Source organism: Tachyglossus aculeatus, chromosome 3 (genome assembly GCF_015852505.1).
Source record: "Tachyglossus aculeatus isolate mTacAcu1 chromosome 3, mTacAcu1.pri, whole genome shotgun sequence".
Lineage (NCBI taxonomy): Eukaryota > Metazoa > Chordata > Mammalia > Monotremata > Tachyglossidae > Tachyglossus > Tachyglossus aculeatus.
In genome coordinates this window covers 21,852,302-21,869,002 of record NC_052068.1, presented here as the reverse complement: position 1 = coordinate 21,869,002, position 16,701 = coordinate 21,852,302, and the positions used below count along the sequence as shown (strand labels likewise).

Sequence of the window (16,701 nt, the reverse complement as noted above, 5' to 3'; positions counted from 1 at the left end):
TCAGTGGAAAGAGCACGGGCTTTGGAGTCAGAGGTCATGGGTTTGAATCCCGGCTCCTCCACATGTCTGCTGTGTGACCGTGGGCAAGTCACTTAACTTCTCTGAGCCTCAGTTACCTCATCTGTAAAATGGGGATTAAGACTGTGAGCCCCACGTGGGACAACCTGATCACTTTGAGCTTAGTGATCAGTGCTTTGCACATAGAAAGCGCTTAACAAATGCCAACATTATTATTATTTATTATTATTATTATTATTATTATTATTATTATTATTATTATTATTATTATTATTATTATTATTAAAAGAGCTGATGGTACAGGCTCACCTACATAACAGGGGAACTTTTCCTGGGCCATCAAGACCATAGCAAAACCCCAATCCCATCCTCGATTTTGGGGCCTCCAGGCAGAGCTGAAGTACAAGATTCCAAACATCTTCCATGTATCAGTACTGAACAATGGCTATTTCCACCAAACTGTGGGGTTCTCTTCGGAATCAATATGGGAAGTATGCTCTTCCCCCCTCTCCCTGCCCCGAAGCATTTATTTATATGTGTGTAATTTTATTTATTTATAGTGATGTCTGTTTACTTGTGTTGATGTCTGTCTCCCCCCTTCTAGGCTGTGACCTTGTTGTGGGCAGGGATTGTCTATTTTTATTGCTGTACTGAACTTTCCTAAATGCTTAGTACAGTGCTCCGCACACAGTAAGGGCTCAGTAAATGCAATTGAATGAATGAATGAATCAATCAATGAATCTGAGCCCACTGTTGGGTAGGGACCATCTCAGCTTGTACTTCCCAAGCGCTTAGTACAGTGCTCTGCACACAGTAAGCACTCAATAAATACGATTGAATGAATAAATCAATCAATCAATGACTTCAGAGAACCCACCAACTGGAAAACCTGAGGACAAGACAGCACCGCTGTTTAACTATGAGAAACAGCATGGGGTGGTGGATAGAGGATGGGCTTGGGAGTCAGAAGGTCATGGGTTCTAATCCTGGCTCTGCCACTTGTCTGCTGTGTGATGTTGGGTAAGTAACTTGACTTCTGTGCCTCAGTTACCTCATCTATAAAATGGAGACGGTGAGCCCCATGTGAGACAGATACTGTATTCAACCCAATTGGCTTGTATCCACCCCAGCGCTTAGTACAGAGCCTGGCACATAGTAAGCACTTAACAAATAGAACAATTGTTATTAACCAGAATCAGGACAGAGGAAAAAGCAGATCAAATCAGCAATCAAATTAGACCAAAAAGAAGCATTAGGTATGGGGAGCACCGGGGGAAATATGGCACGACCACATCTATCTCTGGTTAGAAAAGTCTACACAACAGCACAAATATAAATACAAATTTATAAATTGGATATAGTTTTCTAATATAATATATTGAGAAGCAACATGGCCTAATGGAAAGAGCACAGATCTGGGAATCAGAGGACCTAGGTTCTCATCTCGGCTCCCCCACTTGTCTGCTCTGTGTGACCTTGGAAAAGTCTCTTAAATTTTCTGTGCCTCAGTGACCTCATCTGCAAAATGGGGATTAAGACTGTGAGCCCCATGTGGGACCTGGACTTTGTCTAACCTAACTAGCTTTTATCTCCTCCAGTGCTTCGTTCAGTGCCTGGAACATAGTAAGCGCTGAACAAATACCATTAAAAAAAAAAAGTTTACTTGTATTGTTCTGTTTTTCATGCACTGTTTTACCTCCCTACCTCCTCTCACTAGGTTATAAACTCCTTGAGAGCAGGCAGGGAACATGCCTATCAACTCCATTTTATTTTTCCAAGTGCTTAGAACAGTGGTCTTCACACAGTAAATACTGAATATATACCACTGATTGTTTGATTAATTGACAATTGCACTTGTTATCTAGTATGCTTTTGTATTTGTGTTTACCCTGCCGCCCCCCTTAGATTCTAAACCAATGGAGAGCAGGGACTGATCACAGTCTTTTTCAACTCCCCACAGCTTTACACAAAATGGACCCTCAATAAGTAAATCTTTGTATAATGTTGATGGTGGGAACTGCAGCTTGAATAGCTTGGAATGGGTGAGGGACTGATTCTCTTTGATCAATCAAAGATGGTAATTTTATGAATGTGTTGTCCATGGAGCTGAAGTTGGCCAATCAATCAGAGTGGCTAGTGGATAGAACGTGGGCTTGGGAGACAGAAAGACCTGGGTTCATTCATACATTAGATCATATTTATTGAGCGCTTACTGTGTGCAGAGCACTGAACTAAGCACTTGGGAAGTACAGTTCAGCAACAAATAGAGACAATCCCTGCCCACAATGGGCTCACAGTCTAGAAGGAGGGAGACAGACATCAAAACAAGTAAATAGACATCAGTAGCATCATTATAAATAAATAGAATTGTAAATACACGTAATTAGTAAAACTATGTTTGGTTTTGTTCTCTGTCTCCCCCTTCTAGACTGTGAGCCCACTGTTGGGTAGGGACTGTCTCTATATGTTGCCAACTTGTACTTCCCAAGCGCTTAGTACAGTGCTCTGCACACAGTAAGCGCTCAATAAATACAATTGATGATGATGATAATAAAAATAAATAGAACTGTGGGCGGGGAGGGGGGTGGGGTGATGGGGAGGTGAGGGGGAGAGGTTATAATCCTGGCTCTGCCACATGCCCTCTGTGTGATCTTGGGTAAATCCCTTAACTTCTCTGTGCCTCAGTTACCTCATCTGTAAAATGGGAATGAGAGTATAAGCCCCAAGTGGGACAGGGACTGTGTCTGACCTAATTAACTTGTATCTACTCTAGTGCTTAGAACAGTGCTTGGCACATAGTCAGCATTTAACAAGTACCATTATTATCATTATTGTTATCATTATTATTAATAGATAGTATTTATTGAGTGCTTACTCTGTGCAGAGCACTGTGCTAAACACTTGAGAGAGTACACTAAAATTAGTAGGCTTGATCCATGCCCTCAAGGAACTTGCCATCTACATCAGCAACTCTGTCAAGACCTAATTGCACATTTCCTGGGTCGTTAACAGTGTTTTCGCTTCATTGTTTCTGTCAAATTCACTTTTCCATCCCTCATCATAACCAAAGGTTTCAATCCCTTAATTGACTGTCCCATATTTATTTCTCTTTATTTCACCCATTCCTTGGTTTTGAGAACAGCTTTAAAACACTTGGTCTTCCCCTCTCTAGATTCCCCTTATTTTCTGTCGGAAAAATCAGACTTGTTTTGAAAGTCTGTATGCTTGGGCATCTTAATGATGTTGTTTTCCCTGTGACCAACTCCTGGATGCTGATGCTATATGCTTTGGAGAGTCCGTGCCTGTGTCTTCAAACTATTTTAAGTATTTTCTCCAGGGAACGTTGATGATATTACTCTAGCAGCTTGAGGTATTTCTTCACTGTTGTCCATGTATCAGCCCCATCTTGCACAGTGAGGATTACAACAGCCTTTTAGACAATAAGCATAGCTTTGGATTTATTGTCATCATCTTCAAACACCTGTTTTCTCAGGCAACCAAAGCCCACAATTGCATATTTAAATCAATGTTGGATTTCTTTGTCGGTTGGTCTTTTGTGAAAGATGACTTCCAAGAAATAAAAAATAATCAGGCTCCTCTAGAGGCTCACCAGTAATCAGAAATAGCTGAGATAAGGGAAAAGAACCTGGTTTTTATGAACTCTTCTTTCTGCCTTCTTTCTAGGCTCTCATCCCAGTCCTTCTTCCCGGAGGTCCTCTCCCTGAGGTCCTTCTTCCCTTATCTCCTCTACGTCTGCCAAGCCGACTGTCTTTGGGCTGGCAGTCCAAGCCCCGTTGTCATTCCCAGCCCCAAATTGGTCCCCCATAGTAATTCCTAGCCCTGGATTTCCCTTCTGTCATTGCCTCGAGCCTCTGGCTTGCTCTTGTTCCCCTTCTCTTCCATCCCCCCTCCTGTTCCCTTCTTTCCACTCCCTCGCAAGAACAGAGCCGAGTTTCCTGGTGTATTTGTTTGTCAGAAGAAGAGAGGCAGGAGAATTTGTTATTGAAGGACCTCAATTTCCTGACTGTTCAGCACCCTGTATGCATTTTGTAAGCACCTTCAGTCTAATCTGCACAACCCATCAGTCGATCACTGGTATTTATTGAATGCTTACTGTGTGCAGGATACTGTACTAAGTGCTTGGGAGAGTATGATGTAGCAGATCTGTTAGACACATTACCTGTCCACAACAAGCTTACATCCTAGAGGGTAGTTGGGGAGTTGTGCAACAGTCAGACTAAGGGGAGTAGCAGCTGGGACTGAAGTGTTTTTTGTGGGGGGTTTTAATGGTATTTGTTAAGCACTTATTATGTGTCAGGTACTGTCCTAAACACTGGAGTAGATACAAGGTAATCAGGTAGGACACAGCCCATGTCCCACATGGGGCTCACAGTCTTAATCCCCATTCTACAGAAAAGGGAACTGAGGCACAGGGAAGTTAAGTGACTTGCCCAAGGTCACATTGCAGACAAATGGAGGAGTCAGAATTAGAACCCAGGTCCTTCTGACCCCCAGGCCCAGGCTCTAACCACTAGGCAATGCTGCCTGTTTATCCAAATGGTTTCTGTCCAAAAAGTCACCTGATGCACCCTGCATATGGTAGACAGACTCATCCAGAGTCCTGAAAATAGCTGGATAAAGCGGGCAGTATAGGTCACATTGGCTACTGAAAAGGTGATGTTGGAAACCACCAACTGACACCATTCTGCTGTCACTTGAGCCATGAATAGCTGTTTTATGTAAGATTCTCATGTGTCCTCCACTTTGAGCTGCACTTGTTCCTGCTTAATCACTTTTTTGGGGGTTTTTATGGTATTGGTTAAGCTCTATATTCTAAGCACTGGTGTAGATACAAGGTAATCAGGTTGTCCCACATGGGGCTCACAATCTTAATCCCCATTTTACAGATGAGGTAGCTGAGGCACGGAGAAGTTAGGTGACTTGCCCAAGGTCACACAGTGAACACGTTGGGGAGGGAGGATTAGGTCCCTCAGACTCACAGGCCTGGCCTAGCCACTAGGCCATGCTGCTTCCCTTCACAGCAGGAACTGTGAACTGTGAAAACCACTACTATTCTTTCCACTCAGATCCTTTGTAACTAGACCTACCTGTGAAAACCAATCTATTCTTTCCACTCAGATCCTTTGTAACTGGACCTACCTGTCTAAATATAAACACTTACCATCCATTCCCCCTCGCAGGATGGCACCTGGAGAGTTTCCAGTACTCTACCAGTTTCAACTACAGGAGGGCGAGTCAAGCAGAGGCCTACCCATTCCATTCCTAGCTTGGGCAGTGGCTAGTGAGTGGAAGGCAATCTGCTACAAATCAAAACTCACCTGTTCATTGGTGATAGCATGATAGCAGTGGCATGGAAGAGAGTCGAGAGTGGAGGCTCAAGTTTACTGAACGGAGGAAGGCAATTGTCAACTACTAATATATTTTTACAAGAAAACTCTGTGGCTACACTACCAGAACGACTGCAGATGGAGGTGGAGCGTTCTGGAAGAGATGCCTCCATGGGGTCCCTATGGGTCAGACACAACTCGAAAGCATAAGACAAGACAGGACCACCCATTCAGTAGTTAAGCTTCACTCTTCACTGGGATTTTGGTTTACCAGCCCAGGAAGAAATACCAAGAAGAGTGTTGTAGGATGGTTCAGCATCGTTTGATTCCTCTCAGCCTTGAAGGGGTCAGAGATGGATTGGTTATTAAGGATCACCGCATGCACGTCATTGTGAAACCCGCTGAGATGCCTGATATTAGTAGTGCCCCTCAGTTGACTGATTCACGAGGTCAGAGAAGGCCGCAGAGAGAGGCTACCCTTGACATACTTCCGTAACTGTCAAAGGGCGAAAACTGTGTCTATTTTGCTTCTTGATGAACTAAACTGTCATTGAGATTCCAGCAGTAACTTTGGCAAGTAGAATAAGATTGTGTAGGAGGATTTATATATTATAATATCTATTTATATATACACATGAAATCAGTCAATTGCATTTAGTGAGCCTTTACTTTGCACAGAGCACTGTACTAAGTGCTTGGGAGAGTACAATATAACAAACACATTCCCTGCCTGCAATGAGCTTAAAGTCTTATATATTATAAATTATAATAAATTTAATTTTAATGTATGTCTCCCCTTCTAGACTGTAAGCTTGTTTTGGGCAGGAAACATGTCTACTAATTCTGTTGCATTGCACTCTCCCAAGCGCTAAGTATTCATTCATTCATTCATTCAATCATATTTATTGAGCGCTTACTGTGTGCAGAGCACTGTACTAAGTGATTGGGAAGTACAAATCGGCAACAGATAGAGACGGTCCCTACCCAACAATGGGCTCACAGTCTAGAAGGGGGAGACAAACAACAAAACAAAACATGTACACAGGTGTCAAAACCATCAGAATAAATAGAATTATAGCTATGTGCACATCATTAATAAAATAGAGTAGTAAATATGTACAAGTAAAATAGAGTAATAAATATGTACAAATATATACAGTGGGGAGGGGAAGGAATTAGGGCCGGGGTTGATGGGGAGGAGGCGAGGAAAAAGGGGGCTCAGTCTAAGAAGGCCTCCTGGAGGAGGTGAGCTCTTAGTAGGGCTTTGAAGGGAGGAAGAGAGCTAGTTTGGCGGATGGGCAGAGGGAGGGCATTCCAGGCCAGGGGAAGGACGCTTCCCAGACTGAGCCCCTTCCTTCCTCTCCCCCTCGTCCCCCTCTCCATCCCCCTATCTTACCTCCTTCCCTTCCCCACAGCACCTGTATATATGTATATATGTTTGTACGTATTTATTACTCTATTTATTTATTTATTTATTTTATTTGTACTTATCTATTCTATTTATTTTATTTTGTTAGTATGTTTGGTTTTGTTCTCTGTCTCCCCCTTTTAGACTGTGAGCCCACTGTTGGGTAGGGACTGTCTCTATATGTTGCCAATTTGTACTTCCCAAGCGCTTAGTACAGTGCTCTGCACATAGTAAGCGCTCAATAAATACGATTGATGATGATGATGATGACGTGGGCCGGGGGTCGACGGCAGGACAGGTGAGAACGAGGCCCAGTGAGGAGGTTACCGGCAGAGGAGTGGTGGGTGCGGGCTGGGCTGGAGAAGGAGAGAAGGGAGGTGAGGTAGGAGTGGGCGAGGTGATGAACAGCCTTGAAGCCGAGAGTGAGGAGTTTTTGCTTGATTCGTAGGTTGACAGGCCACCACTGGAGATTTTTGAGGGGGGGAGTAACAGGCCCAGAGCTTTTCTGTACAGTGGTCTGCACATAGTAAGCACTCTAAATATAATTGATTGATTGACTCTCACAAAGATCTTTCTGTAATGGAAAGTAAAGCTCTGTATGTGATTTCTACCATGGAATTATGTCCATTTTATAAGATGATCAAAATCAAGATATCCATTATTTCTTCCTTGTTGTTGTTATTATTATTATTATTACTATTGCTAGATGCTTACTAAGCACTGTGATAAGCACTGTGGTAGATACAAGTTAATCAAGTTGGACACAGTCCTTGTCCACATGATGCTCACAGTCTAAGTAGGAGGAAGAATAGATATTTAATCTCCATTTTACAGTTGAGAATTCTGAGGCACAGATAAGTGAAATGACTTACCCAAGGACATAAAGCAAACAACTAGCAGAGCCGGGATTAAAACCCAAGTCCTCTGAGTCCCAGGCCTGTGCTCTTTCCACTAGGCCATTTCAAGTCTCCAAACAAGAGAACTTGGGGCTGGGAAGAGAGTCATCCATTCCAGCCACAGAATGCTGAAAGCTTTGTGCTTGTAGTCAAGCAACTCATCCTTATTATTCTAGTCAAATTAGCTTTGATGTTCTTTGGCAAACTAATCAGGTGCCTCTTCATAGGTGCTGCAGCAGGTGAACTAAAGAGGGCCGCTGACCGTCTCATTGTTGTTGATTAAAATTTACCATTTTTAATTGAGGCTCTTCAAATGTGATATTTGTTCACACAGCTTCTCCTGTAACTGCCTTTCAGGAATCATTCCAAGGGATGTAATCAAGAAAATAAATCAGGGGTTGGCCCGAGAGACATCACTTTCCGGCACTGCTCAGGTTGAGTGGGTGTTCTAGGGATCTCACGGGGAACAAAGATATGAAGAAACAATGCTTGGATCAAGGATGTCATGGATTTGTTTTTCTGATGGAACAGAAGGTTAGGTTGCATTCATGAGTACTGAACATCTACTGAATGCAAAGAGTTATAGTGTGTTTGGTCAAGAGAAGCAGTGTGGCCTAGTGGAAAAGCCTGGGCCTGGGAGTTGGGGGCCTTAAATTTTAATCCTGGCTCTGCTGCTTGTCTGTATGAACTTGGACAAGTCACTTAACTTCTCTATGCCTCAATTACCTCATCTGTAAAATGGGAATTAAGATTGTGAGCCCCATGTGGGAGAAGGGTTGCATCCAACCAGTGTGGCTCAGTGGAAAGAGCACGGGCTTTGGAGTCAGAGGTCATGGGTTCCAATCCCAGCTCCACCAATTGTCAGCTGTGTGACTTTGGGCAAGTCACTTAACTTCTCTGTGCCTCAGTTATCTCATCTGTAAAATGGGGATTAAGACTGTGAGCCCCCCATGGGACAATCTGATCACCTTGTAACCTCCCCAGGGCTTAGATCAGTGCTTTGCACATAGTAAGTGCTTAATAAATGCTATATTATTATTATTATTATTATTATTATTATTATTATCTTGTATCTACACCAGTACTTAGTACAGTGTCTGGAACATAGGAAGCACTACCCCAGAGCTTAGTTTCTCTTTTCCAAGTGGTGGTTGGGAGTCAAACTGAGAGGGTTTTCAGAAGAAAGGATAAAAGTGGACCTGAAATCAGAGAAACAACAATGGCATTTTGGAGGGAGGGAGAGAAGAGAGAACAGTGCGGTTATCGTAAAAGCATTTTTAATATTGGTATCTTATTATGACCTTGTTTAAAATAGTTGACTTTTGTAATATTAAATAAAGAAAAATCTCTTCTAGCTAGGTCTGGGTAAGTACGGTGAAGTTGGGGTCAGATTACAGGGGTCTTTGAGACATAAACGAGGAAAAGGTTTTGAAGCATTTGTTCTAGCATTGTCTTACAAGGGTGAACAAACCTTCAAGAAAGTAAAGAATAGAAGCTTTTATTCTGCCCTTCCTGATCATTTTTCATTGCGAGGAAGGAATGAAGGGAGGGAGAGGCCCCTGTTCAGGAATTTTGGGCTTCTTTGGCCAACCTAGGCCTAATTCATAAGCCTGCTCCAATTCCCAGCGTACCCCTCTCACTGCTCTGGAAGAAAATTATCCAGACTACAAAGTCCTGAGCCCAACTTCCTACTCTTGATCCGAAGATCATTGAAATGACACAAAAAGATGGTTTAGATGCTTCAAGAGTTGCTGGGGTTCCCGACTTCCTGGGACTACTGAAATCCCAGAAACATAAACTAGAATGCAAATTCAAGTACCACACAGTGTTTTCTGGGAAAGACTTGCTAGCCTTGGGTTCCATTACATTTCCACATTTTCCAGGAATTTTAGTGGGGTTTAGAGGATTCTCCAATAGTGGCCTCTTCGGTTGACAGTGGATCATATGACAACCTCATCCCTATTGCTCCAAATCCCCATGTTTGTAGTAGAATAGAGATTTTAATTGCAAGAGGTAATCCCACTGATCATGGTTATCCAGTCAGGAAAAGATGAAACAGATTGTATTTGGGGCACCTTTTCTGGCATCTTCCCCATCTGGAATGAGCAGAGTAAACTGCTTTGTCACAGGTACAGCTGCTAAATCTCACTTCTGTCTCCTGCAACTGCCAGATGGCCATCTTTTATCTGCTGCCTTCATTCAAGTTCCTGATTATTGTTTCAACAGCATTATTGAGTGCCTTCTGAGAGCAGAGCACTATACCAGGTGTTTGGAGATCATACAAATGAGGTAAAGGATATGATCCCTGCCCTCAGAAGGTTTGCAATCCAAAGGGAAGGCAGGAAGCATTAACTCTAAATAAACTCTAAAAAAGTAAGGAAAAGAGATTAAGATTCACAAGCGATTTGAGAAGCAGTGTGACCTAGTGGAAAGAGCACTTTCCTGGGAGTCAGAGGACCAGGGTATTAATCCTTGCTCTGCCACTTGTCTGCCGTGTGACCTTGGGCAAGACACTTTGAGAAGCATTGTGGTTTGAAAAGCAGCATGATTTGAGAAGCGGCGTGGCTTAGTGGAAAGAGCCCAGGCTTAGGAGTCAAAGGTCATGGGTTCTAATCTTGCCTCCTCCACTTGTCAGCTGGTGACTTTGGGCAAGTCACTTCACTTCTCGGCACCTCAGTTACCTCATCTGTAAAATGGGGATTGAGACTGTGAACCCTACGTGGGACAACCTGATTACCCTGTATTCATTCATTCATTCAATCGTATTTATTGAGTGCTTACTGTGTGGAGAGCACTGTACTAAGCGCTTGGGAAGCACAAGTTGGCAATATATAGAGACGGTCCCTACCCAACTCCAGTGCTTAGACCTGTGCTTGGCACATAGTAAGCGCTTAACAAATACTAGCATTATTATTGTTATTATTACTTTACTTCTCTGTTCCTCAGTTACCTTATCTGTAAAATGGGGATTAAGACTGTGAGCCCCATGTGGGACTGGGACAATGTCCAGCTTGATTACCTTGTATCTGCCCCAGCACTTTCATTCATTTATTCATTCAATCATATTTTCTGAGCACTTATTGTGTGCAGAACACTGTACTAAGCACTTGGGAATGTACAATTCATTCATTCATTTAATCATATTTATTGAGCGCTTACTGTGTGCAGAGCACTGTACTAAGCACTTGGCAAGTACAAGTTGGCAACACATAGAGACGGTCGCTACCCAAGAGTGGGTTCACAGTCTAGAAACGGGAGACAGACAACAAAACAAAACATATTAACAAAATAAAATAAATAGAATAAATATGTACAAGTAAAATAGAGTAATAAATATGTACAAACATATCTACAGGTGCTGTGGGGAGGGGAAGGAGGTAAGGCGGGGGGGATGGGGAGGGGGAAAGGGGAATGGGAAGGAGGGGGGGATGGGGAGGGGGAAAGGGGAATGGGAAGGAGGGGGCTCAGTCTGGAAGGCCTCCTGGAGGAGGTGAGCTCTCAGTAGGGCTTTAAAGGGAGGAAGAGAGCTAGCTTGGCGGATGTGTGGAGGGAGGGCATTCCAGGCCAGGGGGAGGACGTGGGCCGGGGGTCGACGGCGGGACAGGCGAGAACGAGGAACGATGAGGAGATTAGCGGCAGAGGAGCGGAGGGTGCGGGCTGGGCTGGAGAAGGAGAGAAGGGAGGTGAGGTAGGAGGAGGCGATACAATACAATAATAAAGAGAGACAGTACCTGGCACATAGTAAACCCTTAACAAATACCATTTTAAAAAGTGAATAAACAAATGACAAATAAGTAAACAGATGAGGGAGTAGCCTCATCAGGAATTCTGGATGAATTTTGGCCCTGAGACTTCAGGACCAAGAACCTCCACACAGGAAATCTGTAAACTCCTTGAGGGCAGTTTTCATATCAACAGTCTCTATTATAGTCTCCCAAGCACTTAATACCATGCTCTGCACAGAGTAAATGCCCTATAAATACTGCTGATTGATTGCCCAACACCGCTTACATGGCCTCTTCCCTGCCAGTCATGTTCCCACTCCGGAATGGCTGCAGCCATCATCATCATCATCATCAATCGTATTTATTGAGCGCTTACTATGTGCAGAGCACTGTACTAAGCGCTTGGGAAGTACAAATTGGCAACATATAGAGACAGTCCCTACCCAACAGTGGGCTCACAGTCTAAAAGGGGGAGACAGAGAATAAAACCAAACATACTAACAAAATAAAATAGAATAGATATGTAGAAATAAATTAAATAAATAGAGTAAAAAAAAAATATGTACAAACATATATACATATATGCAGGTGCTGTGGGGAAGGGAGGGAGGTAAGATGGGGGGATGGAGAGGGGGACGAGGGGGAGAGGAAGGAAGGGGCTCAGTCTGGGAAGGCCTCCTGGAGGAGGTGTCCATGGTGTCGCTACGGGTCGGAAACGACGCAACGGCGTAAGACAAGACAAGACACACATAATAATAATAATAATAATAATAATAACAATAATAATAATAATAATGGCATTTGTTCAGCGCTTACTATGTGCAAAGAACTGTTCTAAGCGCTGGGGTAGATACAAGGTGATCAGGTTGTCCCACATGGGGCTCACAGTCTTAATCCCCGTTTTACAGATGAGGTAACTGAGGCCCAGAGAAGTTAAGTGACTTGCCCAAGGTCACACAGCTGACAATTGGCAGAGCCGGGATTTGAACCCATGACCTCTGACTCCCAAGCCCGGGCATACATAGAAAGTATTTGTTAAGCACTTACTATGTTCCAGGCATAGTACTAAGGCTGAGGTAGATACAAGTTAGCTTGGACAAAGTCCATGTACCGCATGCGACTCACAGTCTTAATCCCCATTTTACAGATTAGGTAGCTGAGGCACAGAGAAGTTCAGTTCATTCGATTGATTAATTCCTTCATTCAATCATATTTATTAAGACCTGGGGGCAGGGGTGAGGGGAGAGCAAAGGGAGCAAGTCAGGAAGATGCGGAAGGGAGTGGAAGATGAGCAAAAGCGGGGCTTAGTCTGGGAAGGCCTCTTGGAGAAGACGTTCCTTCAAGGTCATACAGCACGCAGTTGTGGGAAGCAGCATGGCACAGTGGATAGAGCACCTGCCTGGGAGTCAGAAGGCTGTGGGTTCTAATCCCAGCTATGTCGCATATCTGCTGTGTGACCTTTGGCGAGTCACTTCACTGTTCTGTGCTTCAGTTTCCTCACCTGTAAAATGGTGTTTAAGACTGGGAGCCTCCTCCCTTCAAAGCTTTATTGAAGGCTGATCCAAGAGGCAGAGTAAACCCCACTTTTCCTCACCTCCCACTCCCTTCTGCATCGCTCTGACTTGCTTCCTTTGCTCTCCATATTGAACACTTACTGTGTGCAGAGCACTGTACTAAGCGCTCAGCCCAGCCCCTCAGCATTTATGTATGTATCTGTAATTGTATTTATATGTATTGATACCTGTCTCCCCCACTCAAGATTGTAAGCTCGTTGTAGGCAGGGAATGTGACTGTTTATTGTTGTATCGTACAGTGCTCTGCACACAGTAAGCACTCAATAAATACAATTGATGAATGAATGAATGAATGTGGGACAGGGGCTCTTTCCAACCAGATTTACTTGTATCCACCCCCATGCTTAATACAGGGTCTGGCACACAATAAGCACTTAACAAATACCAGAATTATTATCATTATTAGTATCATTATCATTATTGTTATCGTCTGACAGAGCCATGATTAAAACCCTGGTCTTCTGATTCCCAGGCCAGTATTCTTTCCACTAGACCAACCGCAGGGCTCCAAGTGCTGAGGTGATTGATGGAATGGAATGATCAGAGGGTTTAATCAATGGTATCTGTTGCACACTTACTGCAGACAGAGTACTGTACCAAGCCCTTGGGAGAGTACAGTATAGTTAGTAGACAAGATCCCTACCACAAGGAGCTTACAATCTAGAGGGGGATACAGAAAATAAATTATGGCTTGGGGAAATAATAGAGCAGAAGACTAAATTAAGGATTAATTAGGGATGTAATTATGATGAATTGGGGAGAGTCTCCTGGAGGAGGAGATGCTTTGAAAGGAGGGGAAGGTGTAGTTTGGTGAGGTTGACAAGGAAGGGTCTTACTGGAAGTAAGGAAGGTAGAAGTAATGTGTCAGAGACAGTAGCTGAGTGCAAGAGATGGTTAACAATAATAATAATAATAGTATTTGTTAAGTGCTTACTATGTGCAAAGCACTGTTCTAAGCACTGGGGGGGTTACAAGGTGATCAGGTTGTCCCACGTGGGGCTCACAATCTTAATCCCTATTTTACAGATGAGGTAACTGAGGCACAGAGAAGTGAAGTGACTTGCCCAAAGTCACACAAGTGACAATTGGTGGAGCCGGGATTTGAACCCATGACCTCTGACTCCAAAGCCCGGGCTCCTTCCACTGAGCCATGCTGCTTCTCGGTTAAGAGTTTCCAGATATTACTCTCCTACTCCTGCTCCCAGAGAGCATACGGAATATGTCCTAAGGGGCTCTTTTCATGGAAGATCCCATTTGGAGGGTGGGGGGCATTTGTTAAGTGCTCACTATGTGCCAAATACTGCACCTGGGTAAGCACTAAGCACTAATCAATCTGAGAAGAAGATTCAGAAACTGAAAAGCAGATAACCTAGTGGATAGAGCACGGGCCTCAGAGTCAGAAGGACCTAGATTCTGATCCTGGATTTGCCACTTTTTTGCTGTGTGACCTTGGGCAAGTCCTTAACTTCTCTGTGCCTCAGTTACCTGAGAAGCAGCGTGGCTCAGTGGAAAGAGCCCGGGCTTTGGAGTCAGAGGTCATGGATTCGAATCCCGGCTCCACCACATGTCTGCTGTGTGACCATGGGCAAGTCACAGAGGACTTGTAAAATGGGGATTAAGACTGTGAGCCCCACGTGGGACAGGTTGATCACCTTGTATCCACCCCAGCTCTTAGAACAGTGCTTTGCACACAGTAAGCGCTTAACAAATGCCATTATTATTATTATTATTATTATTATTATTATTATTACCTTATCTATAAAGTGGAGATTAAGACTGTGAGTCCCATGTGAGACATGGACTGTGTTCCCCTCATTATTTTGAATCTACCATAGTGTTTAATATGTACCTGACACATAATAAGTCTTCTAGACTGTGAGCCCGTTGTTGGGTAGGGACCGTCTCTATAAGTTGCTAACTTGTACTTCCCAAGTGCTTAGTACAGTGCTCTGCACACAGTAGGTGCTCAGTAAATACGATTGAATGAATGAATGAATGAATAAGGGCTTAAAAAGTACCATTTATGAAAGAATACCAATCAATCAATCAGTGGTATTTATTGCATGCTTATTGGGGGCAGAGAGACAAGATAATCAGTCCCTGTCCCAAACGGGGCTCACAGTCTAAGGGGGGGGAATAAATATTGAATCTCCCATTTTACAGATGAGGAAACTGAGACACAGAGAAGTGGCTTTTCCAAAGTCACACAGCAGACAAGTGGCTGAGTTGGGATTAGAACCAGGTCCTCTGATTCCCAGACCTGTGCCCTTTTTTCTAGGCCCCACTGCTTCTCAGTGTGCCAATGCCTGTCTTTTATCAGAGGGACACCTCACAACCCCCCTAGACTGTAAGGGAACGTGTCTACTAACTCTATTATATTGTACTCTATCAAACACTTAGTTCGGTATTCTGCACACAGTAAGTGCTCAATAAATATGATTGACTGATTGACGGTACTGCCCCCAATTCTTGATAAAGTGAGACCTGCTTCAATCGCAAGGATCCCAGATGATTGGAAGTTTCTTTCCACCGCAACCTTTATCCTTTGTCCTCATTACGGCCCTGATGTCTTTTTGTCTGCTCCGCTGGGTCTGTTGTCGTTTAGTCTGTGATTACTTATTGGTTGGAATTGTCCCAGCTCATTTCACAATTAACCAACTTTCCCTTTCATTTATGCACCTGCCTCCACCCTGAACATACCGGGCATAAGGCAGTTCTGCTCCAGGAAAAGAGATTCTACAAGCCGGGCACCCTGGGAGCCTCAGTGATGGTCTTGGCCCTGGGGCTTCCCTGCTTTGGCCTGGCTGAAAGGCAAATGGCGTTCCTTTGGGGTTGGGAGGGGAACCAATTTGGATCACTTTGGAACCAGCTCTTCCCGGCGAACCTTAGGGTTCGAACAAGTCGTACTTCCCAAGTGCTTAGTACAGTGCTCTGCACACAGTAAGCGCTCAATACATACGATTGAATGAATGAATGAATCCCTAGGGACTCTGGGAAGGGTGAGGAGGTTCCAAGACCCCAGTAGGGATTTGGGCCCGAGGCGGCCTTGTAGGGATGAGAAGAGCTATGGACCGAACAGACTAAACTACCTGGCTATGGCCCTTGATCACTTGGGGTTAATAACTATCACGATAATAATTGGGGTATCTGTTAAGTGCTTACTAAGTGCCTGGCACTGTCATAAGCACTGAGGTAGATATAAGCAAATAGGGTTGGACACAGTCCCTGTCCCACATGGGGCTCACAGTCTCAATCCCCATTTGACAGATGAAGTAACTGAAGCCCAAAGTGAAGTGACTTGTCCAGGGTCATACAGCAGACAAATGGTAGAGTGGGGAATAGAACTCATGACCTTCTGACTCCAGGCCTGTGTTCTATCCACTACATCACACTGCTTCTCTTCGGGGTTGATCTGGGCTCATGAGAACCTGCTCCGGCGGCGGGTGGGGGGATCACGGACCTCTCCATCCCACCCCTGGAGAGTGTTAGGTCGGTCCAGTTCTATTCTAAATCCAAACCCCAAATCTCGAGTGGACACAAACTTGAGAGCAAAAACAGGCCACAGAGGCCAGGTAATGTCTATTGGCTCATCAACTTTGGGGTCCAGACAGTGACAGCTTGCTCATCTCATTGTCCTCCACCAGAGAATGGATTTCCCTGGGGGCAAGGGAGGAAGAAGGAAGGACAAACTGAGGATCTGCTACTGTGGGAGGTATTCCTGGGAACAACTAG

The 16,701-nt window shown here is 44.1% G+C and overlaps 1 protein-coding gene and 1 non-coding gene across 3 annotated transcripts in view; both read left to right on the top strand.

Moving 5' to 3' along the window:
• Nucleotides 1–16,701, top strand: part of CRTAC1 (cartilage acidic protein 1) — a 188,312-nt gene that overhangs the window by 56,614 nt on the left and 114,997 nt on the right. The window lies entirely within an intron of this gene.
• Nucleotides 5,210–5,347, top strand: LOC119925967. The gene has a single exon (XR_005449887.1). It is a non-coding gene; the product is annotated as a small nucleolar RNA SNORA7 (small nucleolar RNA).